This window comes from Pleurodeles waltl, chromosome 9 (genome assembly GCF_031143425.1).
Source record: "Pleurodeles waltl isolate 20211129_DDA chromosome 9, aPleWal1.hap1.20221129, whole genome shotgun sequence".
In the NCBI taxonomy this organism is placed as follows: domain Eukaryota; kingdom Metazoa; phylum Chordata; class Amphibia; order Caudata; family Salamandridae; genus Pleurodeles; species Pleurodeles waltl.
This window is the reverse complement of record NC_090448.1, coordinates 243,773,723-243,786,695: the sequence shown is the minus strand read 5'-3', so window position 1 is coordinate 243,786,695 and position 12,973 is coordinate 243,773,723.

The following is a 12,973-nucleotide window of genomic DNA, read 5'->3' as shown; positions in this document are numbered from 1 at the left end:
AATTACTCAAAAAGGTCAATGCATCGTGCTGCAAAACTGGTACCTTGCACTTGTATGTCTAAAACTCACAACACATAGAGGGGGTCATTCTGACCTCGGCGGTAAAAGGCGCTTACCGCCGGTCAGAAGACCGCCATAACACCGCCGCGGCCGCGGGAAACCGCCACGGTCATTCTGACCCGCAACAGGCAAACCGCCAAAAACCCGACATCCACAAAAGTCCGCCACACCAACGGCCAGCGAAAAACTGGCGATGACCAAACCTCCACCGTCACGCCAACAGAAACACGCCCATGCTATCACGACCCACGAATCCACGCGGCGGTCTTTCAACCGCGGTATTCCATTGGCGGTACACACCGCCGCGCTCAAAATACACACACAGCTCCAAAACACAGCCACATTGGACAATTCCAAATACACACACCTGATACACATACAAACACCACTCCCACACACCCAACACAATATAAAACACACACCCACATCACCCACAAACCCCTACGACCACCATTTATTGACTAAGGCCAGAGAGAGACACCACCAGCTAGTACAGAGCATTCACAGGCACATAACACCATCACTCACACAACATCCACGCACAAAACACCACACACCACCACACTCACCACACTCATCACCACAAACACCACCCCACACCTCATCCACACCACCCCATGGCACCCCAAAGACACCCCAGGTTTTCAGACGCTGAACTCAGGGTCATGGTGGAGGAAATAGTTCGGGTAGAGCCCCAGCTCTTCGGGACACAGGTGCAGAACACCACCATTGCCAGGAAGATGGAGCTGTGGCAAAGAATAGTGGACAGGGTCAACGCTGTGGGTCAGCATCCACGAAATCGGGACAACATCAGGAAGCGGTGGAACGACCTACGGGGGAAGGTGCGTTCCATGGTATCCAGACACAACATCGCGGTGCAGAAGACTGGCGGCGGACCCCCACCTCAACCCCCAGAATTTACAACATGGGAGGAACAGGTCTTGGCGATCCTGCATCCTGAGGGCCTCGCAGGAGTAGGCGGAGGAATGGACTCTGGTAAGTCTAATCTCAACTACTTCATCCCCCCCACCCACCAGCATGCCAAATCATACCCCCACCCTCTCCCCCACCCCATCACACATCCTCCTTGCTAATGTCTCACCATCACAACCCACCCATCCCAACACCAAGCCCTGCATGCGACCACAAACCATGGACACCCATCACCTAAGCATGCCCACTGCACATACCCATCCCCCCCCAAACCACCGTCACAACAGCCCCCACAAGGGAATGCCAGCACTGGGGTACACGGGCACCCACCCATTGCACGCTATGGCACACACAGAAGCAATAACCATACTCTTATACCCCTGCAGGACCCGAACGCCACGACACCGCCCAGGAGGGTCCAGAAATGTCCATTCCACCCCCAGACGAGGCCCACAGTGATGACAGCAGCTCTGTCTCCCTGGACCCAGATGACCAGCCCGGCCCATCGGGGACCTCGGGACAGTCGGTTTCCCTCAGACAGCCACAGGCCACAGCAGACCTACCCCCCTCTGGGAACACCAGCACAGTACCCACCCAGCGGGCCCATGCCTCTGTCTCCAGGACACGTCAAGCAGCGGTGTGTCCACCACTACAGGGCACCCAGGTTAACCCACCACCCCAACAACAACAGAGACCTGGGGGCAGTGGTAGTGGGCACACGGTCCAGGGGACAGAGGCCCAGGGAAACAGGGGAACTGGGAGGGCTACTGTGCGACAGGGGGAAAACAGGCCCAGGGAACCCACTCTCCACGAGGCCCTATCCTCCATCATGGGAGCATACCACCACTCCCAGGAGACGATGGCGACGGTCCTGGCCAGGTTCCAGGAGATCCAGGTACTGCAGGAGGAACAGTTTATGGGGTTCAGGGAAGAACTCAGAAACATCAGTTCCGCAATGGGCACCATCGTTGTGGCCCTCAATCAGATTGTCAGCACATTGCGGGACCTTGTGGCACCACAAAGGGCCCCTGTCACTAGCATGGACCAAGAACAGGCTACCACCTCCGCCGGCGCTAGTGGTCAGGAGGCCCCGACACAAGAACAACAGGCCACCAGAAGCCCACCCCCTGCAGAAGGAAAACCACCCCGCAAGTGGGGCCTGAGATCTAGGAAGAAGACAGAGTAAGATGCCAAGACCCCCGCCAGGAAAGGATTCCCCCTGATTGTCATCCCACTGTCCCACATTGTCACCCTGTCCAACCTTAAACTGCCCCTGCTCCACCTTCCACAGGCATATGGACAATGCACCTGTGAGACTGAAAATCTGGACTCTGCCATGGACATTCCTCCACCATCACCCATCACCGAATTGCAACCATTACCCAAAATTGAGCACTTTAATAAACACACTTATTGCACAAAAATATTCTGGAGTTTGCCTATATTTTTGAACAAATGTATCACACAGAACCGTGCCAAAATGTCCAGCTACATTGTGATGACAACATACCACTGTCACACAGCTGTAGTCCATGGGGAAACAAAGCAGAGGTCACCGAGTGGGGCCCACATCTCTGAAATTGGAAGGGAAAGTCACAACTTAGTTAGCATACACTGGGGGGAAACTCAGACAGTAGAGAGGCAGGAGACTTTAAGTAAATGTAAAATGCCGGTGTTGATTCTTACCTGTATGTCATTGAAAATACTGCTGTATTACTGTGTCCCTGTTGTCTGTGTCGTCCTCTTCGTCTTCCTCCTCTTCACTCTCCGCAGGCTCCACAGCTGCCACAACACCACCATCTGGACCATTCTCCTGCAGGAAAGGCACCTGGCGTCGCAAAGCCAGGTTGTGAAGCATACAGCAGGCCACAATGATATGGCACACCTTCTTTGGTGAGTACATTAGGGATCCACCTGTCATATGGAGGCACCTAAACCTGGCCTTCAGGAGGCCGAAGGTCCGCTCGATCACCCTCCTAGTACGCCCATGGGCCTCATTGTACCGTTCCTCTGCCCTTGTCCTGGGATTCCTCACTGGGGTCAGTAGCCATGACAGGTTGGGGTAACCAGAGTCACCAATTAGCAACACACGGTGTCTCTGAAGTAGTTCCATCACGTAAGGGATGCTGCTATTTCGCATGATGTACGCGTCATGCACTGACCCAGGGAACTTGGCATTTACATGGGAGATGTACTGGTCAGCCAAACAGACCACCTGGACATTCATGGAATGATAACTTTTTCTGTTCCTGTACACCTGTTCACTCCTGCTGGGGGGGACCAAAGCAACATGTGTCCCATCAATTGCACCAATGATGTTGGGAATATGTCCAAGCGCATAGAAATCACTCTTCACTGTAGCCAAATCGCCCACCTCAGGGAAAACAATGTAGCTCCGCATGTATTTCAGCAGGGGAGACAACACTCTGAACAACACCTTGGAAAACATAGGCTGAGACATCCCTGATGAAATGGCCACTGTTGTTTGAAATTACCCACTTGCCAAAAAATGGAGTACTGACAGAACCTGCACTAGAGGGGGGATCCCTGTGGGTTGGCGGATGGGTGACATCAGGTCTGGCTCCAGCTGGGCACACAGTTCCTGTATAGTGGCTCTGTCAATCCTGTATGTCAGTATGACATGTCTTTCTCCCATTGTCGACAGGTCCACCAGCGGTCTGTACACAGGAAGATTCCTCCATCTCCTCGCAAGTCCCAGCGGACGGTGCCTAGGAAGGACAACATGGAGCACAGAGTCAATCAACCCACAGGTACGTTCCCACAGCTTGCACAGTACACGATTCTCAATGCATTGAATGGCTTGTATGAGTGTTGATGCAAGGCCTAGGTAGTAGAAATTAAGATATGGGGGCCCTTGAAATGGCGGCTACCTGACCTGTGAAGTGCGACAGTGGGATGTGAGGTCAATGCGCTGGCGTTGCACACCGCGGCGGTAGGCGGTCGAAGACCGCGGCGCAAAGCCGCACTGGTTAACATTGAACCCTATGGGTTTCAGGAGCCAATGACGATGTGTGCCGGCGGTCGCGGTACGCACCGCCGCGGTATGCACCGCCGCTGGCGTGCCCGCCATTTTCTATCTGCTTAATCACTCGATACCTGATCATCCACAGGAGAGGACCTATACTGCAAGTGCTGCTGTGACCTCGGTCTGGAAGAGACAATGGCTGCTGCGATTGAGGAAAGGGCCCCTGCCTTCACTTCTGAAGAATTGGAAAAACTCGTGGATGGGGTCCTCCCCCAGTATGCGCTACTCTACGGTCCTCCAGACCAACAGGTAAGTACACTGGGACCATGCTTTGTGGCCAATGCCTGGGTTGAGTGGGGTGAATGAAAGATGGTGGGGAGGGGAGCGAATGAGGCATGCATAAAACGACAGATGAGAAACAAACCCTGGTATTTAAGCAACATGTTTCAGCTGGTAAGGACAAGCTGTACCCTCCATGGCCTCAAACATCTGAACAATGTCTGTAGAATGGGCATCACGCGCCACACTACCTCCCAAAGTTCCTACACCACTGGAACACGTTTCCCAAGGGTGGTGATGTCTAGACTGAAAAATATTGCAACTCCACCCTGCAAGAACCCTGATATCAGTGGGCTTTTAGTGCCCCGCACTGAATAACCAGCTCAACAGCTGGTTTCCAGAGCGCGTCAGTTAACAAAGAATTGCAACATTTGCTTCACATTGTCCCAATTTCGTTCACGATATTTAAACATTCTAAACAATAAATCAGTAAACTAAAACTCGAAAACACCAAATCTCAGTGTCCTGTTTTGGCACGTCTTTTCATCTGTGCCCAGACACTTAACATAGTCTCAAACAGTATCTTGACATTTTGCTATCTGAGTTCGGTTTGTGTAATCTGCAAAGGAGATATCCCCTCAATTAGTAAATTACTCAAAAAGGTCAATGCATCGTGCTGCAAAACTGGTACCTTGCACTTGTATGTCTAAAACTCACAACACATAGAGGGGGTCATTCTGACCTCGGCGGTAAAAGGCGCTTACCGCCGGTCAGAAGACCGCCATAACACCGCCGCGGCCGCGGGAAACCGCCACGGTCATTCTGACCCGCAACAGGCAAACCGCCAAAAACCCGACATCCACAAAAGTCCGCCACACCAACGGCCAGCGAAAAACTGGCGATGACCAAACCTCCACCGTCACGCCAACAGAAACACGCCCATGCTATCACGACCCACGAATCCACGCGGCGGTCTTTCAACCGCGGTATTCCATTGGCGGTACACACCGCCGCGCTCAAAATACACACACAGCTCCAAAACACAGCCACATTGGACAATTCCAAATACACACACCTGATACACATACAAACACCACTCCCACACACCCAACACAATATAAAACACACACCCACATCACCCACAAACCCCTACGACCACCATTTATTGACTAAGGCCAGAGAGAGACACCACCAGCTAGTACAGAGCATTCACAGGCACATAACACCATCACTCACACAACATCCACGCACAAAACACCACACACCACCACACTCACCACACTCATCACCACAAACACCACCCCACACCTCATCCACACCACCCCATGGCACCCCAAAGACACCCCAGGTTTTCAGACGCTGAACTCAGGGTCATGGTGGAGGAAATAGTTCGGGTAGAGCCCCAGCTCTTCGGGACACAGGTGCAGAACACCACCATTGCCAGGAAGATGGAGCTGTGGCAAAGAATAGTGGACAGGGTCAACGCTGTGGGTCAGCATCCACGAAATCGGGACAACATCAGGAAGCGGTGGAACGACCTACGGGGGAAGGTGCGTTCCATGGTATCCAGACACAACATCGCGGTGCAGAAGACTGGCGGCGGACCCCCACCTCAACCCCCAGAATTTACAACATGGGAGGAACAGGTCTTGGCGATCCTGCATCCTGAGGGCCTCGCAGGAGTAGGCGGAGGAATGGACTCTGGTAAGTCTAATCTCAACTACTTCATCCCCCCCACCCACCAGCATGCCAAATCATACCCCCACCCTCTCCCCCACCCCATCACACATCCTCCTTGCTAATGTCTCACCATCACAACCCACCCATCCCAACACCAAGCCCTGCATGCGACCACAAACCATGGACACCCATCACCTAAGCATGCCCACTGCACATACCCATCCCCCCCCAAACCACCGTCACAACAGCCCCCACAAGGGAATGCCAGCACTGGGGTACACGGGCACCCACCCATTGCACGCTATGGCACACACAGAAGCAATAACCATACTCTTATACCCCTGCAGGACCCGAACGCCACGACACCGCCCAGGAGGGTCCAGAAATGTCCATTCCACCCCCAGACGAGGCCCACAGTGATGACAGCAGCTCTGTCTCCCTGGACCCAGATGACCAGCCCGGCCCATCGGGGACCTCGGGACAGTCGGTTTCCCTCAGACAGCCACAGGCCACAGCAGACCTACCCCCCTCTGGGAACACCAGCACAGTACCCACCCAGCGGGCCCATGCCTCTGTCTCCAGGACACGTCAAGCAGCGGTGTGTCCACCACTACAGGGCACCCAGGTTAACCCACCACCCCAACAACAACAGAGACCTGGGGGCAGTGGTAGTGGGCACACGGTCCAGGGGACAGAGGCCCAGGGAAACAGGGGAACTGGGAGGGCTACTGTGCGACAGGGGGAAAACAGGCCCAGGGAACCCACTCTCCACGAGGCCCTATCCTCCATCATGGGAGCATACCACCACTCCCAGGAGACGATGGCGACGGTCCTGGCCAGGTTCCAGGAGATCCAGGTACTGCAGGAGGAACAGTTTATGGGGTTCAGGGAAGAACTCAGAAACATCAGTTCCGCAATGGGCACCATCGTTGTGGCCCTCAATCAGATTGTCAGCACATTGCGGGACCTTGTGGCACCACAAAGGGCCCCTGTCACTAGCATGGACCAAGAACAGGCTACCACCTCCGCCGGCGCTAGTGGTCAGGAGGCCCCGACACAAGAACAACAGGCCACCAGAAGCCCACCCCCTGCAGAAGGAAAACCACCCCGCAAGTGGGGCCTGAGATCTAGGAAGAAGACAGAGTAAGATGCCAAGACCCCCGCCAGGAAAGGATTCCCCCTGATTGTCATCCCACTGTCCCACATTGTCACCCTGTCCAACCTTAAACTGCCCCTGCTCCACCTTCCACAGGCATATGGACAATGCACCTGTGAGACTGAAAATCTGGACTCTGCCATGGACATTCCTCCACCATCACCCATCACCGAATTGCAACCATTACCCAAAATTGAGCACTTTAATAAACACACTTATTGCACAAAAATATTCTGGAGTTTGCCTATATTTTTGAACAAATGTATCACACAGAACCGTGCCAAAATGTCCAGCTACATTGTGATGACAACATACCACTGTCACACAGCTGTAGTCCATGGGGAAACAAAGCAGAGGTCACCGAGTGGGGCCCACATCTCTGAAATTGGAAGGGAAAGTCACAACTTAGTTAGCATACACTGGGGGGAAACTCAGACAGTAGAGAGGCAGGAGACTTTAAGTAAATGTAAAATGCCGGTGTTGATTCTTACCTGTATGTCATTGAAAATACTGCTGTATTACTGTGTCCCTGTTGTCTGTGTCGTCCTCTTCGTCTTCCTCCTCTTCACTCTCCGCAGGCTCCACAGCTGCCACAACACCACCATCTGGACCATTCTCCTGCAGGAAAGGCACCTGGCGTCGCAAAGCCAGGTTGTGAAGCATACAGCAGGCCACAATGATATGGCACACCTTCTTTGGTGAGTACATTAGGGATCCACCTGTCATATGGAGGCACCTAAACCTGGCCTTCAGGAGGCCGAAGGTCCGCTCGATCACCCTCCTAGTACGCCCATGGGCCTCATTGTACCGTTCCTCTGCCCTTGTCCTGGGATTCCTCACTGGGGTCAGTAGCCATGACAGGTTGGGGTAACCAGAGTCACCAATTAGCAACACACGGTGTCTCTGAAGTAGTTCCATCACGTAAGGGATGCTGCTATTTCGCATGATGTACGCGTCATGCACTGACCCAGGGAACTTGGCATTTACATGGGAGATGTACTGGTCAGCCAAACAGACCACCTGGACATTCATGGAATGATAACTTTTTCTGTTCCTGTACACCTGTTCACTCCTGCTGGGGGGGACCAAAGCAACATGTGTCCCATCAATTGCACCAATGATGTTGGGAATATGTCCAAGCGCATAGAAATCACTCTTCACTGTAGCCAAATCGCCCACCTCAGGGAAAACAATGTAGCTCCGCATGTATTTCAGCAGGGGAGACAACACTCTGAACAACACCTTGGAAAACATAGGCTGAGACATCCCTGATGAAATGGCCACTGTTGTTTGAAATTACCCACTTGCCAAAAAATGGAGTACTGACAGAACCTGCACTAGAGGGGGGATCCCTGTGGGTTGGCGGATGGGTGACATCAGGTCTGGCTCCAGCTGGGCACACAGTTCCTGTATAGTGGCTCTGTCAATCCTGTATGTCAGTATGACATGTCTTTCTCCCATTGTCGACAGGTCCACCAGCGGTCTGTACACAGGAAGATTCCTCCATCTCCTCGCAAGTCCCAGCGGACGGTGCCTAGGAAGGACAACATGGAGCACAGAGTCAATCAACCCACAGGTACGTTCCCACAGCTTGCACAGTACACGATTCTCAATGCATTGAATGGCTTGTATGAGTGTTGATGCAAGGCCTAGGTAGTAGAAATTAAGATATGGGGGCCCTTGAAATGGCGGCTACCTGACCTGTGAAGTGCGACAGTGGGATGTGAGGTCAATGCGCTGGCGTTGCACACCGCGGCGGTAGGCGGTCGAAGACCGCGGCGCAAAGCCGCACTGGTTAACATTGAACCCTATGGGTTTCAGGAGCCAATGACGATGTGTGCCGGCGGTCGCGGTACGCACCGCCGCGGTATGCACCGCCGCTGGCGTGCCCGCCATTTTCTATCTGCTTAATCACTCGATACCTGATCATCCACAGGAGAGGACCTATACTGCAAGTGCTGCTGTGACCTCGGTCTGGAAGAGACAATGGCTGCTGCGATTGAGGAAAGGGCCCCTGCCTTCACTTCTGAAGAATTGGAAAAACTCGTGGATGGGGTCCTCCCCCAGTATGCGCTACTCTACGGTCCTCCAGACCAACAGGTAAGTACACTGGGACCATGCTTTGTGGCCAATGCCTGGGTTGAGTGGGGTGAATGAAAGATGGTGGGGAGGGGAGCGAATGAGGCATGCATAAAACGACAGATGAGAGCATGTGCACCTTTGCAAGGGTGGGGATGGGGGGCCACTCACATCGAGCATGCAGAAGGTGATGATTTTTTTTTTTTCTCCCCCTGTACATGTCACATAGGTCAGCGCCCAACAGAAAATCGACATTTGGCGTGCCATCGCCAAGGACGTCCGGACCCTGGGGGTCCACAACAGACGGGGCACCCACTGCCGAAAGAGGTGGGAGGACATCCGCCGCGGGGGCAGGAAGACCGTGGAGGCTCTGCTGGGGATGGCCTCCCAACGTAGGAGGGGTGCCAGTCGTACTTTGACCCCCCTGATGTCCCGGATCCTGGCGGTGGCCTACCCCGATTTGGATGGGCGCGTGAGGACATCACAGCAGACACAAGGGGGTGAGTACAAGCACATTCTGCTGATTTTGCGCACATTGGAGGTGTCTGGGTGGGGGAGGAGGGCTGTGGGTATCCCTAGGCCAGGGCGATTTCTGTAGTCTAGGCCCCTCCATTAGGCATGGCCCTGTGCCCCCGCCCCCACCTCTGTAGGTTGCCTAGTACAGCTATTCATGGCCCTGTGTCACCTATGTGTGGAGTTGTCGTCCATAGGCTTGTAGGCCATGTCCCACGGATTGAGTAGTGTACCCCAAGTGTGTGGCGTAGTGCAGGGGGATTCTGTGTCTGTCCTCTCCACCAACGGTGTCGCCAATGCATGCACTCAACATGTCTTTGTTTCTCCGCCCCCCCCCCTTTTTTGGTGGTCTTCCTGTTCATGTGTGCATTAGCATCATCAGGCGGAGGAGAAGTGGCATCGGAGCACGAGGGAGCTGCATCTCACATGGCCATGGAGGGCCATGCAACTGACTCGGATTTCACCAGTGAGACGGAGGGCGAGGGGAGCTCCACAGCGGGGACACGTGGTGACACCAGCGACACAGACACATCCTCGGAAGGGAGCTCCCTTGTGGTGGCGGCAACATCCGTGCCCACCGCAACAACAGGTACAGCCGCCACCCAGCGCACCAGCTCCGCCCTCCCAGCAGCCCCTCAGCGTTCGCCCCGTGCCCTCTCACCCAGGAAGGTGGGCATCTCCTTCGCCCCAGGCAACTCAGGCCCTGCCCCAGTTACCCCTGCTGCCCTCAGTGAGGAGGTCTTGACCTCCTGAGGATGCTCATTGTTGGGCAGTCTACCCTTTTGAATGCCATCCAGTGTGTAGAAAGGGAGGTGCACCGGAGTAATGCATACCTGGAGGGCATTCATTCGGGTCAGGCTGCCCATCAGCGATCGTTCAACGCTCTGGCCTCAGCACTGACGGCAGCCATTGTCCCTGTCTCCTGCCTCCCTCCTCCAACTTCCTCAACCCAGTCCCACTCCCCTGTACCTCTGCCTATCCCAGACACACCTACAGACCAGCCTGCACACACCTCAACACCCAAGGGAAGCTCATCCAGACATAAGCACCACACATCACACAAGCATTCACCCAAGCAACATCCACATGCAGACATGCCAACAGCCACTGCCTCCTCTGTGTCCCCCTCCTCCTCGTCTCCCTCCTCCCTCCATGTGACGTCTCCACTCACACTTGCATGCACAACATCTTCAGCCACTACGTCCATCACCAGCACACCCACCAGAACACTCCGCACACGTGCAGTCAGCACCCCCACTACCATTTACACCTCCCCTGTGTCCTCTCCCAGTGTGTCTGTCACCCCCTCTTCCAAACCACACAAACGCAGGCAGCCACCCACCCAACAGCCATCCACCTCACGACAGCCTCCAGCACAAGCACCTGCACCCAAAGACACCAGACTTCACTCTCCTACAACCACATCCTCTTCCTCCACTCCCATAACCACTACACCTACCCGTCCCTCTCTTTCTAAATAGCTTTTCCTTTCCAAACTTGACCTCTTTCCAACAACTCCCCCACCCCGTCCATCTCATAAGACTCCAATCAGCACCTCAGCCACCACAAAACCTGGACCTACAAAGACAGTAGTCCAAGGATTTTGGAGACCACCACCTTCAAGGCCAGCTACTTCGGCTAGGAGTAAAGAGACGGCCAGCCCACCCCCTGAAAAAAAAGCCAAGAAAGCCAGTGCCCGGCGCGAGAGGCCAGAGACACCAGGCTCCAAAAGCACTACCCTGGCACCGTCAGGAAGTGGGGTGCCACCTGGCACACCGCCAAAGGGAGGAAAGGGCCACAGACGAGCAGGGAAGGGTGGCAAGGGCAGCACGCCCGACAAGTCCGGCAGCAGGCGAGCTGGCCAGGAGGGCCCCACCAGCCCCATTCCAGGTGTGCAGGAAGACACCCACGGGCCCGGGACGGCAGCACAGGAGGGCCCGCAAGCGAGAAGACAGATGTGCACGAAGGGCCCGGCAGCCACATGTCAGGTGGCGAGTGAAATCCATGTCATGGCCGGATCTGGTGACCTGGACACACATGTCAAGCACCGCTGAACAGGGCCCTTCAAGTCAAGCACTGCTGAACAGGGCCCTTCAAGTCAAGAACCGCTGAACAGGGCACCGCCGTCTCAAGAACCGCTGAACAGGGCACCGCCATCCCAAGAACCGCTGAACAGGGCCCTTCAAGTCAAGAACCGCTGAACAGGGCCCTTCAAGTCAAGAACCGCTGAACAGGGCCCTTCAAGTCAAGAACCGCTGAACAGGGCCCTTCAAGTCAAGAACCGCTAAACAGGGCCCCGCCGTCTCAAGAACCACTGAACAGGGACCCGCCGTCTCAAGAACCGCTGAACAGGGCACCGCCGTCCCAAGAACCGCTGAACAGGGCCCTTCAACTCAAGCACCGCTCCGCTGGGCCCTTCATCTCAAGCACCGCTCTGCTGGGCCCTTCATCTCAAGCACCGCTCCGCTGGGCCCTTCATCTCAAGCACCGCTCCGCTGGGCCCTTCATCTCAAGCACCGCTCCGCTGGTCACCGCCGTCTCTGCACCGCTCCGCTTGGCCCTTCATCTCAAGCGTCGCTCCGCTGGGCCCTTCAACTCAAGCACCGCTCCGCTGGGCCCTTCAACTCAAGCACCGCTCCGCTGGGCCCTTCATCTTAAGCACCGCTCCGCATGGCCCTTCATCTCAAGCACCGCTCCGCTGGGCACCGCCGTCTCTGCACCGCTCCGCTGGGCCCTTCATATCAAGCACCGCTCCGCTGGGCCCTTCATCTCAAGCACCGCTCCGCTGGGCCCTTCATCTCAAGCACCGCTCCGCTGGGCACCGCCGTCTCTGCACCGCTCCGCTGGGCCCTTCATCTCAAGCACCGCTCCGCTAGGCCCTTCAACTCAAGCACCGCTCCGCTGAGCCCTTCAACTCAAGCACCGCTCCGCTGGGCCCTTCATCTCAAGCACTGCTCCGCTGAGCCCTTCATCTCAAGCACCGCTCCGCTGGGCACCGCCGTCTCTGCACCGCTCTGCTGGGCCCTTCATCTCAAGCACCGCTCCGCTGGGCCCTTCATCTCAAGCACCGCTCCACTGGGCCCTTCAACTCAAGCACTGCTCCGCTGGGCCCTTCATCTCAAGCACCGCTCTGCTGGGCACCACCGTCTCTGCACCGCTCCGCTGGGCACCGCCCTCTCAAGCACCGCTGGCCCATTGGCAGAAGGGGCAGGCCCGCATCTGTGTCGGGCAGGGCTGCACGAAGCACTCTGGGCACCATGCCTCCTCCAGAACCAGTGGAGTCTGTA